The sequence below is a fragment of the Gossypium arboreum genome, chromosome 4 (genome assembly GCF_025698485.1).
Source record: "Gossypium arboreum isolate Shixiya-1 chromosome 4, ASM2569848v2, whole genome shotgun sequence".
Classification (NCBI taxonomy): Eukaryota; Viridiplantae; Streptophyta; class Magnoliopsida; order Malvales; family Malvaceae; genus Gossypium; species Gossypium arboreum.
Window position 1 is genome coordinate 83,148,235 of NC_069073.1, and position 24,209 is coordinate 83,172,443.

At 36.2% G+C, this 24,209-nt stretch overlaps 2 non-coding genes across 2 annotated transcripts; both read right to left on the minus strand.

Moving 5' to 3' along the window:
• Nucleotides 1-14,609: 14,609 nt before the first annotated feature.
• Nucleotides 14,610-14,716, minus strand: LOC128292556 (small nucleolar RNA R71). Its single transcript, XR_008282541.1, has one exon. It is a non-coding gene; the product is annotated as a small nucleolar RNA R71 (small nucleolar RNA).
• A 9,009-nt stretch (nt 14,717-23,725) lies between these two features.
• On the minus strand, nt 23,726-23,832 carry LOC128292384 (small nucleolar RNA R71). Its single transcript, XR_008282369.1, has one exon. It is a non-coding gene; the product is annotated as a small nucleolar RNA R71 (small nucleolar RNA).
• Nucleotides 23,833-24,209: the final 377 nt, after the last annotated feature.

The following is a 24,209-nucleotide window of genomic DNA, read 5'->3' on the forward strand; positions in this document are numbered from 1 at the left end:
AACCAGTCAAGAAAGTTCAAACCATTCAATTTGTCCTTCTCAAGGACTGATCGCAATGGGAGTGTATTATTGTTTCCAGCCATAATATATCTATAACAATAAAATATGCGTGTGAATAAATTTACCAAGTTTACATCAATCATTAAAAGGACTTTATTATTTGATGTTCCCACTATTTTATTTCAAAATTAATAACCCTCATATATTAATTTCGGAAAGACTTTCTTGAAAGTATTTCTAGTGGGTTATGGATCCATATTTCACCTCCTCTTAAGTCAGCTTTGGCTTTACTCTCAAGATTATGGTTATTTAGGTAAGCAACACTTGCTAATTACATCATATGTAACTTCTACAATTTGGTGAACAACTCTTGTTCTAATCATCTTATGATTTATCCAAATTACTTGCCTCTAGGTTTCTAATCCTATTAGAGTAGCCTAGTTAAGTCATTAACCAATTTTTAACCAGCGAATATCACTTGTTTATTCTTCGCGTTTAACTAAGATAAATACCAGTACTTTGCTTTGGCAGAACCTACATAGTATTGATCGAGGCCTTAATGAGGGCAAAAAAAAAAAATTGGAAGGCCATGTTGACTTAATATTTTAGTAGAGGGATTTTATTAAAGTTGTTGCATCTTACCAATTATGGTCTACTTCAGTCCATTTAATCTTTTAATTGATCTCATCAATTAATAGGGTTTATTATTACCAAATTTGCATGCTTTAGACATCCATAGCATATCATACATGAATAGATAAAGCAATAAATAAATGCAATAGTTATAGCCTATAAACTATGGTGGTTCAACCCAAGCCAATGGGAGAACCAAAAGGAAACCTAAAGGTGTAAGCATTTCACAAGCTGTCGGTCCACATTAGTTGGCCCATCTTCCTTCTCGTCTTGTCCATAGCAACTTTTGCAAATTACAATATTCAGAAACTCATTTTAGATAAGAAGAGAAATACAAGAAAATAGTAGTAAGGCACGACACGCAGGTCGTAATTATAAAATTACAACCTTTTATCAAATGGGCCATTGGGCTATAACTATGCATTTCAAACACCGTGCATTTCAAAAATAGCATACATCATTCAACGTGCTAAATGAATTATAAAATATCCTTTCAATGTTTTATGGTCCATCAAGTTTTATTTGTTATAAAAAATATGGGGATCTAAGGCGGGGGCAGAGTCCCCGCGATATGAACCGCATACCCCAGTCAAATGAAACCTCAAGATTTAATAACTTTTATCAACAAAATCATGTTTTCAAGATTTGAATCCTTGAGGTTTCATGTCGGAACAACCCTTGTTCCACTGGCCAGTTAACTCTTACTGGAAACTGTAAATACCACTATCGTATCATTACATATTTTAAAGTTAATAGTAATAACATAAAACCGAATAGGCCATAACACCATTATTAACATTTAATCAATTATTGAAAGGAACAGTAATCAGTTTATGCATAGACAGTATTAACAGTAAAAAATCGTAATAAAATTAAAGCATGCATATTATACAATTGCATCACCCAAGTATTTAAACCCGAGTCCGTATCACACAAGTGGCTCTGATACCACTATAGGAACGTTGGTACCCCTATGGCACAGCGGAAAAATATATATATATACATTCCAGCGATCCAAACCATGGATCCATGTGCGAGGAACAAATCAGGGTGAAAAAGTTTCAAAATTACCAAAATTTCAATCTGAGTAGATACTGAAGCCTCGGCAATGAGAAAACTATTTTGATTTCGAATCCAAGCCGCAATCCTTATGATCTCGACCTCTACACAATCTACCCAGTTGACAATGAATGGAAGAAATCCCCAAAAATTATTTTCAGAGATATTTTGCTTGACGGCTGCTGGACCTAATAGCAAAGCTTCGGGTTTGTATATATATATATATTCACTTTTTAGGGTTTTTCTCCCTTTCTATATATAACTCCCATTATAATTGGTATGTATATAACGAATTAAATTTTAATCCGAACATAATAATCATAATTAAAATAATTAAATATAATAATGTTTTAACTGAAATTATAATTACATTAATTATAATAAAGATCTCGAGAAACTATATTTATTTAAATTTATATACGAACCAAATTCATATATTAATAGAATTATGTTCTCCTTATGTGCACAACATCCTTGTACATATAATATGTTCGATATTTGATTGCCCACTTAAATTAATTCTATAATTAATTTAATTCATGTGACAACCAAACACAATACCTGTAATATCCTGATTTTGGGCCTAGTCGGAATAGCAGTTTCGTGACCACAAAATCTGAGATAGAAATAATTATTTTATGATTATTTTGAGGTCTATGATATGATTGCATGATTGTGTGAAAATTTCGTGAAGAAATTTTATGCATAAAGTGCTTAAATTGAAATTAGGGACTAAATCGAATAATTTGTAAAACTTGCATTCTAGAAGTTTCTAGTATGAAATTGTTTTGAAATATTAATTAGGAGGTCTTAAATAGAAATTTTACCAATTTCTAAGTCTATGGACAAAAATTGGACATGGATGGAATTTTTGGAAAGTTTAGTAGTAAGGGCATTTTGGTCATGTAGGGGTAAAATGAATTAAAATACAAAATTAAAAGCAAATTTTGCTCATCTTCAACCCCATGGTCGAATATAGCAAGGAGAAACCATGGATAGGGTTTTTCAAGCTTCCAAGCTCGATTGTAAGTCCGTTCTAGCTCGTTTTTAATGATTTTTACGTTTTTAGAGTCCCGGTAGCTCGATTAAGCTTATGCTAGCAATAATTCAACCTAGGGTTCATATTTGGAAAAATACCCATAGGTGAAATTTGTGTATTTTGGTGTTTTATGATAGAATATGAGGTTTTAAATTATGTTAGACAACTTGTGCTACTCGGTTTTAAGCGAAAACTAGCAAAAGGGCTTAATCGGTAAAAATACCTAATAGTCATAAGTACATGTTAGAGTGAGAATTTGATGTTTCCATAGAAGGGAAAATTGACCAGCATATCATAAAACATAAGAAAATAGGCTGAAGTTTAATTTACGAGCTTTGGGGCAAAAGTGAAATATGAAAAAGTTTAGGGGCAAAACTATAATTTTTCTAAAATATGATTTTGGGTCAATTTGAATAATGTGAGTCCTAATTAGAATATATTTTAAATGATAGAGTAAGGAAAACTAAAATTCGGGCTAAAATGGAAAAATACCAAGTTGTGGACGAAATGGTAAAAGTAGCCATTTTCGCATACGAGGTAAGTTCATATGTAAATATTGGTAACATAGTTATTGTTTTAAATGTTTTAATGTTATTTAAATGATATGATAATTATTATGAAATATCATATGATAATTATTATGAAATATCATACTTGTGACAATTGTTTGATAATATGTCAAATTATGTGATATACTTGGAAAATGTGAAATACTACCGAGTATCGGTATTGACATTCCATAGAAGATGGTTGAGACAAATGATTGGGAAAAATGTCCCGTTGAACCTTAGGAATGGATTAGGATACAAGTGACATGTCACTGGGATATTTGGGCATCCGAACTCGTTGAGTTGAGTCCGAGTTCACTTATGGATGCGAGCGTCCGAACTCGTTGAGTTGAGTCCGAGTTCGTGAGATGTAACTAGGGATCCGATCTCGTTGAGTTGAGTCCGAGTTCACTTATGGATGCGAACGCCGAGCTCGTTGAGTTGAGTCCGAGTTCGCTTATGGGCGGTTACATGGTAGCTTGGCTACATATGTGGCACTTATGTGCAAACTTTCCATATATCCAATTATATTCGATGTGTTCAACGGGTAAAGTTCTACTCAAATGGAGGAATACTCAAGATGAAAGGGACGACGGTAAGTGTTGTGAAATGGATACTTTGAACAGGTATGTACTTAACCCTCGGGTTGAAAACTCGATATAACAACAATATGGTAAGATGATAAATGAAAATGTGATATGAATGTCTTGGTGATGATTATGCAAATGATGTTTTATGTTTGCTTATATGGTTATGTTACTTGCTATTTGCATGTGAACTTACTAAGAATTTATGCTTACTCCCTTCATTTCATTCCTTGTAGTGTTGACAAGCCAGCTCAGAAATCGGAAACGGTCGGAGGCACGCTCACACTATCCGTATACCATCTTGGCATAATGGCTTGTATATTTTGAGTATGGCATGTATAGCATTATAATCATTTTGTGTATATGGTCTTATGACATGGTTATTGAGTGGTATGGAAATGCTTGGTAATGATTAGCCATTGGAATGGCTAATCATGATCATATTTGGTGTTATGTATGCTAAATTGCTAACTAATCCATGGAAACCATGAAATAGGTAAAATTTACCATAAAATAGATTCAGACAGCAGCAGTGACGTGAGTTTGAAAAATCACCAAAAATAGTAGAGATACAATTAGATGATGAATAATGTATGGAATTGAAGAATTATGAGTCTATTTTCATATGGATGGAACAGAATAGGTATACGAGTTATATTTTATGAGATGTTTAAATTTTTGTGAAACAGGGCCAGTGCGATTTCTGGATCCCCTGTTCTGACTTTGGAAATTCACCATAAATTTTTAAAAAATAATTAAAATTCATGATTTATATGTACAGATTTCTTATTTAGTCTAGTTTTATTAGAAAGAAACGGCATAGTCATTGAAACTCTGTACAGGGAGATATCTGATTTGTAATACACAGAGTTCAGAGCAGTCAAACTCTGAAACAGGGGAGACTTTAACTAATAAACTGTACTAATTTGCTTGACCAAAAATTCTATTAAAAAAATTAGTAAATAGATATGTGAGTCTAGTCTCAGGGAAAATTTACGGAATTGGATTTTGAGTTTTGTAACTCGAGATATGAATTTTTAAGCGACTATAACGCAGATTGTTAGCTTGACTGAAAATTTTAAAAATAAATTGTTTGAGCTGTTTAAGTAATGAATTAAGTCCATTAACACCTCGTGTTCGACTCCGGCGACGGTCTCGGGTACGGGGCGTTACAATACCAACTTTTTTTATTCCGTTCATTTCAACCATAGGGTGTGAACCTGTAGGTTCTTGTAACGTTAGCAGTAATACTAGAACGATTCTAATGTTACAAACAATGAGTGGCATCTAGCAATGCATCATTGCTACCTAAGTTACAAGAAGTCATGATTCGACATAACCTTTTGTGATTAATCTTTTATGCATTAATCCTTAAGTCCTTTATCTCTGGAATGGACACAAGTCATGGAATAGTCATACTTGCATAGTCCATCCCATGTTTCTTGATACCTTGAGTAGACTATGATACATAAATAAGTATGACATCTCATATCAACTTATTTGAGCATAGCCATGGATTTCTAGTCTCACTCAATCAAGTGGCCTAAGATATTACTCCTATTATGTAGGAGGGACTTATCGTATATTGATCAACCATATCCCTCTACATAGATTGTGGTATATCCAACATCAGCCTTTATAAATCAACCAGTTATGGTGTACGTTTGATTGTATCAAAATATACAACTCACGATGTTGGGATAATGATGATCTTAAGTCTGAGGATCATACACACATTAATCACTATGAGTAATGTTGTGACAATTACATAATAATCCAAGAAACATACTCATAGTGGGTTAGTCCAATATGTTGTTCTCTAACACATATATTCATGCATTGATTCTAACACTCCATATCAATGACAACTCTTTATCATCAATCAACTACATGTTAGTTTTAATGCATTATTGTTGTCCTAGTCAACAATAATACTTGACTAAGGACCTTTTAAGAATGATCATATTATTCTCAGGATATTATTATAAAACAGTTTATTTATACACACAGAAAAGAAACTGAAATAATAATGGCAACGCCTTATATTAATAAACATGGTAAATCAAGTATGTTATTACAACCATCTCATGATTGATCTTTCGCCATACTCTTACAGACACAGCCTAGGGACATGGGCGTGTGAAGTCTGCACTTATTTAATGAGAAATTTCAAAGATTAAATTCGCCACACGGCCTAGCACACTGGCGTGTGACTTGGCCGTGTGATTTCCTTTGGTGCATGACATCATAAATAGAGAGTTACACGGGTTAGGGACACGGGCGTGTCCCAAGCCACACGGGCGTGTCCCAAGCCACATGGGCGTGTGACCCTATTTTGATGAAAAATTTTCTAAGTGTTTTAAAAATTTCTAAAGTTCTCGATTTAGTCCTGAACCACATTTAATGCATGTTTTGGGTCTCGTAGGCTGGTTTTAGGGATGACATGATTGAAAATGAAAATTTTTAAATTTGGATGGAAATTTATGTCTAGGTTTTGTATGTTAGTTTGTGTTTAAGTCCAGTGATACTTTGAACCCTGTTTCGGCATCAGATACGGATAAGGGGTGTTACAAAGTATCCCTTACTTAGGATTGACTACTTGTTCGATTAGTTCAGAGGTGTTTTCTAAGATTGACTTAGGGTCTGCATACTATCAGTTGAAAGAGAAGGAATTTGATGTGCCTAAGACCACATTCAGGACTCGATATGGTCATTATGAGTTCTTGATGATTTCCTTTGGTCTTACGAATGCTCCATGTAACACCCCTAACCCATATCTGATGCCGGAATAGGGTTATGAGGCATTACCAAATAACACATCCCATTTACATACATTTATACATTCATTATTAAAAACCATTCGCAAACATTCAGAGTGTTCCTTATAAGGCTTTACGAGACCTTAAAACATGCTTAAGAGTGGTTCGGGACTAAATCGATCACATATAAAAAATTTCCAAACACTTAGAAAAATTTTACGTTCACAGGTCACACGCCTGTGTAAGCAGGCCGTGTACCTCACACGACTACTGGGCATGTCCTTGTCCTAGACTGTGTGAAAATAGAGCATACATACTGACTTGCACCACATGGCCGTAGACACGCCCGTATGCCTTGGCCGTGGTAAAACTTGTGGTGTTACTGACTTGGGTCACACGGCCAACCACACGCCCATGTGTCTAGCCCGTGTACCCTTCAAAACGGCCACACACGCCCATATACCAAGGCTATGTGCCTCAAACAGTCACCAGACATGCCCGTGTGTCTAAGTCGTGCTCGAGACTAACTTAAATTCGTAGGGCTATCCCAGGCGACACGCGGCCATGTAACATGACCATGTGTTGTACATGGCTAAGACACACGCATGTGTCTCTGCCCGTGTGGACAAAAATAGGGCATTTGTAAAGCCAATTTACCACCCTATTCTCAAGTACACAAAGCAACCAAAATAGAACCATTTCAATACATCTTTAAGCAATCAAAAACATGCCATGTCATGCCATCTATCATCAACCAATTCAACTACTCACTTCCACATTCAAAACCTATCAAATTATTATACCAAAATTAATCACATTAACATCTATTCCATGTCACAAAAAAAGATCATTAAACTATATCAACAACTAATGCCAACATACCAAAATAAGCCAACATAGAAGGTATTATATACATCACATACTTATCACTTGACAACATATAAATCAGGCTAAATTCAACTTCATAAACAACATCATTTACAAGCCACATCTCATGACTAAATTCACAATTCAAAACATACTCAAAATGAAAGTAGCCTATACATTCCATATACCATATATACAAGCTTTAAAAGTACCAACAAGATGATCGATAGTGTGATTACGTTTCCTGACGATCCTCAAATCCAAGCTAGCTTCGATGATCTATAAAACATAGACAAATAGCACACAGTAAGATTCATAGCTTAGTAAGTTCGTACCAAATATACTCAACAGCTCATGTAATACAAAACATCAATTAATAAACACTTATTAGTTCTTATATCATCATTCAATTATAATCCACCACCATTTAACATGTATATACAAATTCATCAAACTTCATACACATAATATTAACTACCACATAGGTATCGTACATACCTAGACTTTTCTGTATTGAATTATTTCATTCCCACCTCTTTGTTCAATACATTAATTTGTTCGGAAGTCTTTCAATGCTCTAAGAATTTGCACACCTAGTGCATAAATGATTAGCCGAAGCTATAACGATCTCGCACACTTAGTGCCATCTCATTAAATTGAAGCTATCTCCGTATCGTACACTTAATACCTCATATAGCCAAAGCTATTCCAATTCGCACACTAACTGCTATTCATAGTCGAAGCTAATTTGAAATGCACACTAAGTGCCAAACATAGTGGATTTATCCTCTTACACAATCGTAGTCTCATATATACAATTTATACATTAGCATAGCATTAAAAATATAATTGTAACAATATTTATCACGTACGAACTTACCTCGTACTTATAATGGACGAACCGGATCGATTACTCTATAACCTTTGATTTTCCTCGATCTAAATCTGAATTCTTTCTTTCTTGATCTATATGTATTCAAAATTAACCCATTTAATCACCAATTCATTCAATTTAATCCACAAACACATATTTTAGCATATTTTCATTTTAGCCCCTAAAGTTACACATTTATTCAATTTAGTCCCTATTTCACAAAAATGCAATTTACACAAAATTTAATTTCACCCAAGCCTAGAAAAATTTCCTAAGGACCGCTAGAAGACCAAAACTTTCATTTATTTCACAATTTAACCCGTCAATTTACACTATTCTTAAATTAATCCCTAATTGACATTTTTCTCAAAAATCACTTTACAAAACATGTATATCGAGCACCAAGCTTTCATTTTTCATCATAAAACATCATAAACCTCAAGAATTCATCAATTTAAACTTTGAAAATTATCAACACTTTCAAAAATTGAAGCATGGGCTAACTAGAACTCAAAGCAACAATTACAAAAACGTAAAAATCATCAAAAACCGAGCAAAATACATACCTTAATTAAAGATTTAAAGATTCAAACCCTAAAATGCTTTAATGGATGTTCTATTCTCAATATTCGGTTGAAGCTAGTGAAGATGACAAGCATTTTATAATTTTGTTTTATTTTATTACACATAATACATAATTTACTTTATTAACCTTTAATTAAAACATTAAAAATCACATAATTCAAGGCCATTTATGTCAAATTCCACTATAAATGGTCTGTTTTCAACATAAGGACCTCCCATTTAATAAGCCATGACAAATAGTCACCTTTATCATATAGAATGCAACTTTTGCATTTTACGCGATTTAGTCCTTTCTCAAATTGAGCTATTAAACGATAAAATTAGCTCATGAAATTTGTACACATATAAATTCACATACTGTAAACACCAAAAATAATATTAAAATAATTCTACAACCTCAGATTTGTGGTCCCGAAACCACTATTTCGACTAGGGTCTGAACCGGGCTCTTACAACTCTCCCCCTTTAGGAATTTTCGTCCCCGAAAATCTTACTAGTGAATAGGTTTCGATAATGATTTCTCATAGCATCTTCAGTTTTGGACGTAGCTTCTTCTACTCCGTGTCGATGCCATGACACTTTTACTAATGTGATTTTCTTATTTCTCAGCTCTTTGATCTTAGAGCTACAATTCGGATCAGTTCTTCACTGTACGATAAATCTGACTGAATCTCAACTTCAAACGGGGAAATCAAATGTGAAGAATCAGATCTATATCGTTTAAGCATTGATATATGAAATACATTATGAATATTTCCTAACTCAGACGGCAATGCTAGACGGTAAGCCACTGGTCCAACTCGGTCAATAATTTCATACAGCCTAATGAATCTCGGAGTCAATTTGCCTTTACGACCAAATCGAAGTACTTTCTTCCACAGTGTGTAACAGCCCGAGTATGGGGCTATTCAGAATAGTGGTCTTGGGACCACAAATCCAGAATCAAATAAATTATTTTATTATTATTTTGGAGTCATTGCATGTTTATATTGGTGTATGGAAAATTTGGAGAGTTAATTTTGACGTTCGTCTGCTCAATTGTGAAAAGGGACTAAATTGCATAAAGTGGACAAGTCCTAAATTGATAGCTAAGGTGTCAAATAGCCAAAGAATAAATTTTGGGGGGTCTTTAAAGGGTAATTAGACCCTTTTATAAGAGCTTGGCCGGCCATGAGACAATGAAGGGTGAATGGCCAAAATGTTAGGTAAGTTGATGACATAATGTATGATATAATAATGACAAAAAGCCTAGCTATCATTTTTTTTACTCCATCCATCCTTTTGGCCAAAATTTTCAGCCAAGAAATGGGGTTTTGGGAGCTTGAAATCTCAGTAACTTTAAGCCTTCACAAGTAAGTGATTTTTATGGCTTTTCTTTAATATTTTTGTACTTTTGAGACCCTTGAAGCATAAACTTTCAAATTAGGGTACTATTTTTCAAAATGATTAAGAGTTTAGGGTTTTTCCATGAAAGGATTTGTAATGTTTACTGAGTTTTTATGGAAGAAAATGAGTCTTGGGTGTCTTATAACCAACTTTTCTGAAAGGTGTTAGCGTGAAAACACCTAAAAGGACTATTTTGCATAAGTAATAAGATAGATGATAAGTGTGTGAAATAGTGAGAATTTGAAGTTGCTATAAGAGTAGAAAGGGTTCGGCTAGGCTTAAGATATAAAGAAATTCGATAAAAAATCAATTTTCGGGCTTAGGGGTAAAATTATCATTTTCAAAAGTCTAGGGCAAATTGGTCATTTTGCCCAATTATGTATTGTAGAGTTCCTAGATTGATAAAGTGACTAAATAAGAGCATTTTGTTATTATAGATCAAGAAATACTGAATCCGAACCTAGACCAGGGGAAAGCCAAGAAAATTGACTAAACCGACTAGTCGTAACAATTTGTAACCCAAGGCAAGTTGTATGTAAATAATACAACTACATCACTAATGTATATGTGTTGAATTGTATTTGAATTAATGTAGCATGAATTGCTTAATTCTAAAATTGAGAAAGTATGATGATAATAGAGATAGTACAGTTCCCGTTCGAACCTAAGAAATAAATAGAATATTCATGCCGTGACATATGAATTATTGTGGCTAGTGTAAGACATGTCTGGGACATGCATCAGCCACATTATGAGAGCCATGTAAGACCATGTCTGGGACATGGCATCGGGATCGAGACGAGTGCTAGTGTAAGACATGTCTGGGACATGCATTGGCCTCGAGACGTAAGCCAGTGTAAGAATGTCTGGGACATGCATAGGCTATGAGATGATAGTTAGTGTAACACCATGTTTGGAACATGGCATCGACATGAGATATGAGCCAGTGTAAGACCGTGTCTGGGACATGGCATCGGCACCTTACCCATATTTGAGTCTTAATGAATATTTAGTAGTGTTCTAAATGGTTCAACGGTGAGTATTATGACCATAAGTTAAGAAGCATGGTATAACCGTGTTGTGAGTGGTACAAGTACCTGTTTGAAATATATAAGATATAAGCTCGATAAATGTTATGAGATTTATATGGATAGTGATGAGTAAATTATGCTTGCGCCTACTTTTGTGTTATGAGCATGTTATTGAATGGTAAAATTGTTGTTGGATATTTATTTATATGCAACTTACTAAGCTTTATGCTTACTCCCTCTCCTTTCCTTTTTCTTATAGTGCCGTCCATCTAGCTCAAGGATCAACGGAAGTCAGAGATATTGATCACACTATCAATTGAAGCATTCGGTATAGTTTGATTTATATTTTTGAATATGGCATGTATAGGGAGCTAGACTTGTATTTTGTGTCATTATCATTTTGGCCAAATGTGTTGGCTTGGGATAATCCCTCATTTTGTATTAAGCCTCAAATGATGGCTAATGTTCATTTTGATTTGTATGGAATGAAGTTATTTTCATGGTTGAGTAAAATGCATAAATGGAATTTTGTCTATTGTGGAGGATTTGGTTGCTTGAGATAGTCTTATATTAGATTTGGTGGTTATTTTGTAGGTTGTGTAAGTAAGGGTGGAAAAGAGGCTTGGTAGATAGCCTTATATTGTCCACACAGGTAGACACAGGGGCGTGTGTCTAGGCCATACGTGACACATGGCCAGCCCCGTAGGCATGTTGTCCAACCATGGGTCCCCTGCACGTAAAAAAATTTCAAGTCAGTATGCATGGTAGTAAGCACATGGGTAGAGACATGGCCGTGTGTCTTAGCCGTGTGAAGGAGACGACCTAGCACACGGGCGTGTGCCTTGGCCGTGTGACATTTTAGGGATGCTGACGTCAGAAAAAAATGTCAATGTTTTTACACACGGGCTAGGATGATAAACCATAATTTATACATATTTTTACCCCATGCCTAACGCATTTATGGATGGTTTCTCCTTAGATTTGGTGAATTCGATGCTCCTAATCCTTTAATTTCATGTTTTATACTTAGGAGAGCATAAGAGAGTAAAAAGAACGAGGAATGGGCCCAAAACGGAGAAATGGACCCACATAGGAAAACAACACGCCCTGGACTTCCTCACACGCCCGTGCCCATTTAACAGCCTTGACCACAACCTTCAGTAATCGCACACGGGCGTGTCACACGGGCGTTGATAAACCGTAAATTATATTTTTACCCCATGTTTAATGCATTTTATGGATGATTTCTCATTAGAATTGATGAATTCGATGCTCCTAATGCTTTAATTTCATGTTTTATACTTAGAAGAGCATAGGAGAGCGAAAGGAATGAGAAACGGGCCAAAAACGGAGAAAATGGGCCAAAGTAAAAAATCAACACGGTTTGGACCTTCTCACACGGGCAGACTACACGGCCATGACAATTTGGCAGGCACGTGCACGGCCTGAAGTAATCGAACACGGGCGTGTGCCATGGGCGTGTCCCTACCGAGCCCAAGTTGAGTCCAATTCGGAAAAGGCTAATTTTGAGGGCTTCTAGGCATTCCAAAGCCTATAAATACACCCTAGAGGAGGAAGAAAAGGGAGACAGAGAAGGGGGAGTAAGGAATTACTCCAAGAAAGCCGATTGATCCATTTTAGAAGCTGGATTCATCATCAAGACTGAAGATCTCTCCTCAATTTCCCTTCAGGAGTTTTGGGTTTTCTTTATGTTTTGTATTCTTTATTCTTCTGAGATGTTTTCTTATTTAGTTATGAACTAAACCCCTAACTACCTAAGGGGAATGAAACCTAAGACGAATCTTGTTATTATTTTCTGAATCGTATGATAAATATTTAACTTGTTCTTAATTATGTGTTCTTAATTCTTGTTTTGATATCCCAGGATACTGATTCAAGACATCTTCTTATTCAGAGGAGAAATAGACCCTGTCTAAGAGTACATTTGTCATAATTAAGCATTGTTGATTGTGCGCCTAGACATAGGGTGACAAGATTTTGCCGGATTAGGGTGAAACCTAATAAAGGGATCCATAGATCGAGTTAATACAACCCTAGAATGTTAATTAGAGAAAAGTATCGGTTATTCAATCTAGGAATTAGACGTTATTAGTCTTGAATAGGGATAATAACATAACTTAGAAATCTCTACAGAACAAGTTGAATGACTAAATCGTCCGATTCGGAGCCAAAATAATAAGTAAAGTCTAGGTGGATTTTTCCTTAGGTATTGTCTTAAGTCAATCGAATTTTCCCAAAAGCAATTCCCCAATTCTTTTCTCTGTGCGTTCTTAGTTTAGATAATTAGTTAATTAAAACAAAACCTCTTTATTCTTAGGCTAGATAATAAAAAGACAGTCATTACTAGTACTTTTAGTTCCTTTGGGTTCGACAATCCGGTCTTGCTAAAACTATACTACTGTTCGGTAGGTACACTTGCCTACATCGCGATAATAGTTAGTTCAAGAACGAGTAATTATAAATATTTAAAACCTATCACGAAGCCACATGATCAAGTTTTTGGCGCGGTTGCCGGGGAACGAAGATATTAGGAATGCTCAATTTTTATTACTTTAGCCATTTACTTTTCTTGCAAATTAATTTTATTTTATTATTATTATTATTATTTATTAACCTACTCTTTCTTTCTCTTTGCAGGTTCTTATAGTTTATGACTAGAAGAAACCCATTGGGACCATTACTTTTTGACGAAGAAATCGATTGTACAGTTCGTAGAAACCAAAGAGAAATAAGGCGAAGCTTAAGATACACGGAGAACGAGCAAGAAGACGATACTCAACCCCCAACTGAAAAGATGGCTGAAAACCAAGGCAATCATTACCTCCTACAATTACGGTTAATCAAAATCCTACTCCACGCACAATGTATGATTATGCTAAACCTTCTTTAAAAGGAACTGAATCTAGCATAGTTAGACCTGCTATAGCTGCAACTACTTTTGAATTAAAACATAACACTATTCAAATGATACAACAATTTATTCAGTTTGATGGTTTGCAAGATGAGGATCCTAACGTTCATTTAGCCAACTTCTTAAAACTATGCGATACATTTAAAATTAATGGCGTTTCGATGATGCCATACGCCTTGATTGTTTCCCTTTTCATTGAGGAACAAAGCTAAACAGTGGTTGAACTCGTTACCACGAGGGTCAATTACTACTTGGGAACAAATAACCGAAAATTTTTTACTAAAATATTTTCCGCCAGCTAAAATGGCTAAATTACGTAATGATATCTCATCTTTTGTGTAGATGGATTTAGAAACACTCTACGATGCATGGGAGAGATACAATGACCTTTTGAGAAGATGCCCTCACCATGGGTTACTACTTTGGCTCCAAGTACAAGCATTTCACAATGGTCTGAATCCTTCGACTTGGCAAATGGTTGACGCAGTGGCGGGCGGAACCATCAACAATAAAACACCGGAAGATGCCTATTAGTTTACAGAGGAGATGTCACTGATTAACTTTCAGTGGCAAGTCATAAGGACAAAGCCAACGAAAATAGCCGTCGTTTATAACGTCGATTCGGTCACCATGCTCTCTAATCAGGTAGAACTTTTAAATAAAAAGATTGATTGTTTTCTTAATTCTTCACAGGTTCACCCAGTAATGCAATGCGAAGCAAGTGGAGGTGGAACAAACCATTCAGAATACCAACCTTATAGACACAACATGGATAACGAGTAATTAAACTACATGGGCAATAATCCTCGACCTCAAAACAATCCATATAGTAACACTTATAATGCAGGTTGGAGGAACCATCCCAATTTTTCGTGGGGAGGCCAAGGAAATCAAAGACCTCAACATCCTCTGGGCTACCAACAACCACCCTACCAACAGGAAAAGAAGCCAAACCTTGAAGAGATGCTCTCAAAGTTCATATCAGTTTCAGAAACCCGTTTTTAGAACATCGAGACAGCACTTAAAAATCAACAAGCGTCAATCCAAAGCCTCGAAACTCAAATAGGCTAGCTTTCCAAACTAATCTCCGAATGACCTCAAGGTAGTTTGTCAAGTAATACCAAACCTAACACAAGGGAACAACTCAACGCAATTAATATTCAGGATGACAAATGAGTCGTTGAGCCTGAACCAGAACCGAGGCAAGAAACTGTGGTAAGTACAAGTCAAGGTAAGGCAGATCAAAATACAAACAAACCAATGACTATCGAATATAAACCTCGTGTGCCATACCCCAATGCGACAAGGAAAGGCCAGTCAGATGAACAATTTTGTAAATTCCTTAAACTCTTAAAAAAATTATATATTAACTTACCGTTTATTGAAGCTCTATTGCAGATGCCCAACGCAATGAAATTTTTAAAGGAGCTTTTAGCAAATAAGTGGAAGTTGGACGAGGAGTTGCATGTGGAGCTAAACGTAGCTTGCTCGGCCATTCTCCAAAATAAACTACCCAACAAACTAAAAGACCAGGGAGCTTTACTATTCCTTGCTTAATTGGTAGTTTAGATGCTAATCATGCATTAGTTGATCTAGGGGCTAGTATCAACGTCATGCCTTACAAAATGTTTAAGCAACTAGGTCTCAGGAAACCCAAACAGACTAGGATGAGCATTCAATTAGCAGATAAAACTATAAGATTCCCTAGAGGTATTATTGAAGATGTGCTAGTTCAAATCAATAAATTTATATTTCCCATTGACTTTATTGTTCTAGACATAGAAGAGGATAACAACACTCTCTTAATTCTAGGAAGGCCCTTTTTAGCAACTGCTAAAACCATCATTGATGTTGGCACAGGTGAACTCACACTCTGGGTGGGAGACGAAACAATCACCCTTCAAGCTCGCAATTCTAGCAACACATCAGGAATTGAAGGTGATCATTTAAACCATTCTACTAAAACTAACAATATGGTGAATCTGAAAGAAGCACATAAGTTGTTCTCAAACAATAGTAAAGGACCTGGTCATGAAGATCGAAGATTACAAATTGAAAAACTCAATGAATGGCCGACGCACAAACCAAGAACACCCGACAAACCAAAACTACGCCAAGATGAGCCCAATATCTCTCCAAATCAACTTAAGGTTGGTGATAAGGTCTTATTAGATGCCGCAGATCCCCACATTATCACTACCATATCAAATGAGGAAATCCCTCTTATGGTACTTAGTATTTTTCCATTCGGTACGGTGGAGGTGAGTCATCACAAGTTCGGCACTTTTAAGGTAAACAACACCCGATTAGAACCTTATTTTGATGAGATTGATCGGAGGAATGAGGAGTATAAACTTGTCAAACCACCATGACCATTCACTGGAGAGGTAAGTCGAGCTTAGACTATAAATAAGTGCTTCTCGGGAGGCAACCCGAGCACTAAGCATATTAATTTCTTTAAATTTTGGTATTTAACTCCTAACTTACTAATAGAAATCTTGAATACAGGTGTTTTCACAGAGACACGGCCAAGCACACGGGCGTGCTTAAGGCCGTGTGAAAACAGGGCAAGGATTTTCCCAACACGGGCTACGATAAAATGCCACGACCGTGCGATATGGCCGTGGTCAAGCCTGCCAAAATAGCGAACGCCCATCTGAAACACCCGTGGATAACCTGTTAAATTAACACGGGCGTGGGAGAAGCGAACGAAGCTAGACACGGCCGTGTGAATCCAAACACCCGAGGAGCACGGGCGTGTACTAAATGTCAGACATGCCCAAATTTGAAATTCGTGAATCACACGAGCTGAAATTGGGGAACACGGGCGTGTGGCCCAAAGTCTATAAATAACCTGCACTATTCACTTTCTTCCCCATTCAAAAACCCTAACCCTAGCTGCTGCAACTTCACACGACCTCTCTGCCATGCCCGTGCGTCCTCTCCAACTTCGTTTTTAACGCTCAATCCCTCTCCTTTAGCGTTTGTTTACTCCTTTCACTTCTATTTTACTTATCACTAATGCTTATTGTTAGCATAATCTTCATTGCTTTCAAACTATTTGTCATTTTGCTAATTATTTTATCATTTAGTTTGCATTCTTAAGTTAGTTATTATACATTGCGTGTTAAATCGAGTTATTAGGGAAACCTCATACCTATGACTTTACCGTGCTTATTCTCATGATATTTCCATGCCAATGCCTATATTCAATTTTCATTTTTCAATTATGTTGTTAGAAAAGCCTCACTCTTTTGTCCTACACATGCCATTACTACACTCATTTTCACACAATGATAAGGTCACGAAATTATTAGATTAGTTATGTTTGGTTGTGGCTGAAATTTTGCTTTTTATTTGAAATTTGTATTCCTTTTACTTTGACGACTTATCAAGATGACTTGATGATTCTAAACGCAGGTACCATGTCATCTTCACGTGGTAAAAAGGCTGTCGTACCTGCCTCGAAGTAGAGGAAGGGAGCCTCATCTTCCGCGGGTCCAACCACAGAAATTCGTCACTCCCTCCCGCAGTTCCCCCGAGGGCCCCAAGAAGAGATTTTCCAAATACTTCAAGCCCGACCCTTAATTGCGGGCCGCTGCATTGAATGGGCTACCGTAGAACAAGTTTAGATGGCTGATGCGATTTGGGCCCTCCTAACCATCGACCCTTAGGAGCTATTCTTTGGGATTATCGAGCCAACATGCCTTGAGCTCACGGTTGAACTATGCTCAGCGTTCCATCTTCAGACCGTAATGACAAACTGTGATGAACCCGGCACGGTTCAATTTCACCTAGGCAGATTAATCCGCCAGCTAAGCATCCCAGAGTTTGGTGCTACACAAGACTTATATACGGAGGAGTTCAAGGAGGAGAATGAATTACATGCTCTCAGTCGCCACATACATTTCTCTCCCTTGAAGTGCCGGCACACTTTGGCCCCTAGCACTGCCTCCTACAATCCTAGCCGCTCCAAGGCATCAGTTCTCCCACCATCCCTGAGGTACTTACATGCTATTTTAGCTCACACGATTATAAGGAGGCGAGAGAGCACTGGCGTCGTCAACACCCACGACGTCAACTTCTTATGGTGCATGTTGCAAGGGGACGTCATCGACCTTGCCTATTTCATCGCCCTTGTGATTCAGCACCAGACGGAGCAGCATCGGAAGGGGGTCATCTCCATTGGCCCCTACGTGACTCAACTGGCATGACACTTCGGGCTTCTCAACACCATGGCCTAAGAATCATCCCTCACCCTCATCAGCTAGATGTCCCCACAAGGCATCTTGACCATACTTAGCATGAGGATGATCGAGAGGGACCGAGGAACCTACCCTCCCCAGTACCGTCTCACCCAATCTATCGAGGAGGAGGCCTACGAGGACATTCCTGATGATGTCCCCCCACAGCACGAGGACCCATTGACTCAGCCACCACCACCTTCTCGTCCAGTTCATGCGGCAACTTCATATGCTGACATCTCTGAGCGCCTCACACGATTCGAGCAGTAGTGTTTTCAACAATTTGACAACATTAATGCTACTCTACAGCAGATTTTTCAGCACCTCCACCTTTCATTGCCAGTCCCACCTCGCGAAGCATCTAGCGATGAAGATGTTTAAAAATATTTATTTATTATTTTATGTTTTTAATTTTTATTAAAACTACTTTTATTTTTATTTTTTAGCAGGTTTTAGAATTTTATTTTTAAGTTATCAATTTCGATTTTTCTTTATGAGTAATTATTATTCCTAATATCCCCTAAAAAGTTCCTGATTTTATCGCAGTTATATAGAACTCTTAAGCTCATCATCACATAAGAACTAAAACTCCATCGGGAAAGGTTCTCCATGACTGCCATGTCCTGCTCACCACGACCATAGCTACCACTAGATATAATATTCTTTTGGTGCAGGACTTATGGACTAATGAACCTCTACGACCGCTGGAGTATCCTCCTCCACTCTCAAACTGATTACTCTCCAAAACTCTAGTTCGAGGAATTCATCATACAGGAAGTTTCACTTCTCTCCTTATCTTATTTTTATTCTATAATACCTATCTTTGTACATTGAGGGCAATGTACATCTTAAGTGTGGGGGGGCATTCATGTCATTATCAAAAAAATCCCTAAATGATTACCTTGTTCTCTTGAAAAGCTCTCATATCATATTTAGGATAAAATTTAATTGATTTATGATTTTGATTGATATATCTTGAATTAATACATAGGGATTTATGCATTGATTGTTTAAACTTTAAGACATTAGAGAATCAAGCATGGTAAGTTGATTTTTAAGAATTTAAAATTATAGGTTGTTTCCCCAAGTCTAGGTATTACTCTTAATTGGAATTCACAAGTCTTAACATTAAAAGGCCATAATTTTTGTGAGATTTTTGAGTCTTTTGAGCATTTATTAATTCTTTCATGCTCACTTTTATTATTGCTTTGAGTACGTTCGTATTGAACTGTTATTCTAGAACTTACTTGATTATGCATGTCGAGACCACACCATTTGATTTGATATGTCAAAATGATTAAGGCACTTAGGATTAACCCACTCATGCCATGAAAAGCCTACCTTCATGACTAACCCCTAGTAAACCCCCTTGAGCCTAACAAGCCATTTCTTGTATTACCCTTAATATTAACCTTTAACCCATTATTGTTGAAATCCCCTAAATTAATCCCGATATTTTTTGTTGAGATTTAAGTTGAATGGGTTGCTTAGCTATGTTTTGTTCTTAATAGTTAGTCTATATTATTTTAACTTGTTCTTAAAAATAAAAAAAATAAAAACTATGTATACATATCTGTAATTTCATATTCTGAGAAGAAGCTCTGATGCATGCAAGTGAAGATTAACTCTTTTTCTAGTTAGGAAATTTTTCAATTCAATCTTGATTCTAACCCTTTCTTTCAGCTTGTGACCACACCCCCTAACCAAGCCTCACTACAACCCTCTAAAGACCTTTTAATTGATGTATCATCTTAAATTATAGTGGTGGAGATTTGATTTTCATGCAAGCCTATGGTAATGACTTTTCATTATTGACTATTGAGTGCTTCATTTATTATCCTTAAACACCTCGAGTGATTTGAGTGAATCTTTAGTGAGGATGTGAAACTCTATGATATTCTGAATCAAAGGTAACTACTTAGATATGGAGAGACACCAATGTTTGCATGGTTAAGTACTCAACTTGGAATGTTTGAAACTTTTATGTTCTTTTAGTTGAATTCTCAATGTATGATTACATATGGATTATTCTAAGATATTATTGATAGAAATAATAAGTTGAGAAGAATTTATTTTGATTATGAGTTGAGAATTTTGCTTGAGGACAAGCAAATGCTTAAGTGTGGGGGTATTTGATAAACCATAAATTATACATATTTTTACCCCATGTTTAATGCATTTTATGGATGATTTCTCATTAGAATTGGTGAATTTGATGCTCCTAATGCTTTAATTTCATGTTTTATACTTACGAGAGCATAGGAGAGCAAAAGGAACGAGAAACGGGCCAAAAATGGAGAAAATGAGCCAAAGTACGAAATCAACATGGCTTGGACCTCCTCACACGAGCAAACTGCACGGCCGTGTCAATTTGGCAGGGTCGAGCACGGCCTGAAGTAACCGAATAGGGCATGTCCCTGCCGAACCCAAGTTGAGTCCAATTCAGAAAAGGTTAATTTTGAGGGCTTCTAGGCATTCCAAAGCCTATAAATACACCCTAGAGGAGGAAGAAAAGGGAGACGGAGAAGGGGGGTAAGGAATTACTCCAAGGAAGCCGATTGATCCATCTCAGAAGCCAAATTCATCATCAAGACTAAAGATCTCTCCTCAATTTCCCTTCAGGAGTTTTGGGTTTTCTTTATGTTTTGTATTCTTTATTCTTCTGAGTTTTCTTATTTAGTTATGAACTAAAACCCCTAAATACCTAAGGGGAATGAAACCTAAGACGAATCTTGTTATTATTTTTTGAATCGTATGATAAATATTTAACTTGTTCTTAATTATGTGTTCTTAATTCTTGTTTTGATATCCCAGGATACTGATTCAAGACATGCTCTTATTCAGAAGAGGAATAGACCCTGTGTAAGAGTACATTTGTCATAATTAAACGGAGATGATTACGCACCTAGACATAGGGTGACAAAATTTTACCGGATTAGGGTGAAACCTAATAAGGGGATCAATAGATCGAGTTAATGCAACCCTAGAGTGTTAATTAGAGAAAAGTATCAGTTATTCAATCTAGGGATTAGATGTTATTAGTCTTGAATAGGGATAATAACATAACTTAGGGATCTCTACGGAACAAGTTGAATGAATAAATCGTTTGATTTGGAGCCAGAATAACAAGTAAAGTCTAGGTGGATTTTTCCTTAGGTATTGTCTTAAGTCAATCGAATTTTCCCAAAAGTAATTCCCTAATTTTTTTCTCTGTGCGTTCTTAGTTTAGGTAATTAGTTAATTAAAACAAAACCTCTTTATTCTTAGGCTAGATAATAAAAAGACAGTCATTACTATTACTTTTAGTTCTTTTGGGTTCGACAATCCGGTCTTGCTAAAACTATACTACTGTTCAATAGGTACACTTGCCTACATCGTGATACTAGTTAGTTCAAGAACGAGTAATTATAAATATTTAAAACCTATCACGAAGCCACGGGATCAGGCGTGTCCTTGCCGAACCCAAGTTTAGTCCAATTCGGAAAAGGCCAATTTTGAAGGCTCTTAGGCATTCCAAAGGCTATTTAAATACTTGAGGAGGCACTTAGGAAGGGGGATACAGAGTAGGAAGCAAGAAACTACTCAAGGAAAGTCGATTGATCCATCTTAAGAGCCTTATTCATCATCAAGACTGGAGATCTCCCTTTAAGTTCCTTCAGGAGTTTTGGGTTTTCTTATGTTTTGTTATCTTTATGCTTTTGAGATGTTTTCTTTCATAAGTATGAACTAAACCCCTAAATACCTAAGGGGAATGAAACGTAAGACCAATCTTGTTATTATTATCTGAATTTTATGATAAATATTTGACTTGTTCTTAATTCTTGTTTTGATATTCTAGAATATTGATTCAAGTTAAACTCTTATTCAAAGGAGGAATAGACCTTGTCTAAGAGTAAATTTCTCATAATTAAGCGAAGCTGATTGCGCGCCTAGAGATAGGGTGACAAGATTTTGTCGGATTAGGGTGAAACCTAATAAGGGAATCCATAGATCGAGTTAATGCAATTCTAGGGTAATAATTAGAAAGAGATTCCAATTATTCAACCTAGGGTTAGACGTTATTAGTCTCGAGAGAGATAATAATATAACTTAGGGATTTTTATGGATCAAGTCAAATGAATAAATCGTCTGATTCAGAGTCAAATAACAAGTGAATTCTAGGTGGATTTGTCCTTAGGTATTGTCTCAATTAATTGAATTTTCCCAAAAGTATTTTCCCATGTTTTTCTTTCTGTGCATTGTTAGTTAGTAATTTGTTTAGACAACCAAACCTTTTAAATTTTAGGCTAGATAATAAAAAGGAAGTAAATACTAGTACTCGTAGTTCCTTTAGGTTCGACAATCCGGTCTTGCTGAACTATACTACTGTTCGATAGGTACACTTGCCTTAATCGTGATAATAAATTAGTCTCAAGAACGTTTCATTTATAAATCTTTAAAAACCTGTTACGAATATCTCGCATCAAGTTTTTGGCACCGTTGCTAGGGAACTAGGATATTAGGAAAACTCGATTTTTATCACTTTCGCCACTTTACTTTTATTACAATTTAGATTTTTATTTTCTTTTCTAATTTTCCTCTTATTTCCTTCTGATAGGTTTTTCTAGTTTATGACCAGAAGAAACCCGTCGGACCACTACTTTTTGACAATGAGATTGACCATACAGTTTGTAGAAAACAGAGAGAAATAAGGTGAAGCATAAGATACATAGAGGACGAGCAAGAGGAAAATACTTCAACCACAACCGAGGAGATGGCTGAAAACAGGGAAAATTTGCTACCTCCTGTGATTGCTGTTAATCAGAATCCTGCTCCGTGCACTATGTATGATTATGCTAAACCTTTTTTAACAGGAACTAAATCGAGCATAGTTAGACCAACTGTAGCCACAAATACTTTTGAACTGAAACATAACATAATTCAAATGATACAACAATTTGTTCAGTTTTATGGTTTACAGGATGAGGATCCCAACGCTCACTTGGAAAACTTTTTGGAACTATGTGATACATTTAAAATTAATGGCATTTCTGATAATGCCATTCATCTTAGTTATTCCCTTTTTCATTGAGAAACAAAGCTAAACAGTGGTTAAACTCGTTGCCACGGGGGTCAATTACTACTTGGGAACAAATGACTGAAAAGTTTTTATTAAAATATTTTCCTCTGGATAAAATGGCTAAATTACGTAATGATATTTATTCTTTTGTGCAGATGGATTTAGAAACACTCTACGATGCATGGGAGAGATACAAGGACCTCTTGAGAAGATGCCCTCACCATGGGTTACCGCTTTGGCTACAGGTTCAAGCCTTTCATAATGGCCTGAATCATTTGACTCGACAAATGGTTGACGTAGCTGCTGGCGGACCCATCAATAATAAGACACCTGAAGATGCCTATGAATTTATAGAGGAGATGTCACTGAATAACTATCAGTGGCAAGTCATGAGGACAAAGCCAACGAAAATAGCCAGTTTTTATAATGTCGATACGGTCACCATGCTTTTTAATCAGGTAGAACTCTTGAATAAGAAAATGGATGGTTTCCTTAGTTCTTCATAGGTTCACCCAGTAATGCAATGCGAAACAAGTGGAGGTGGATCAAGTAGTTTAGACTACCCACCTTATGGCCACAACATGGAGAACGAATGGTTAAATTACA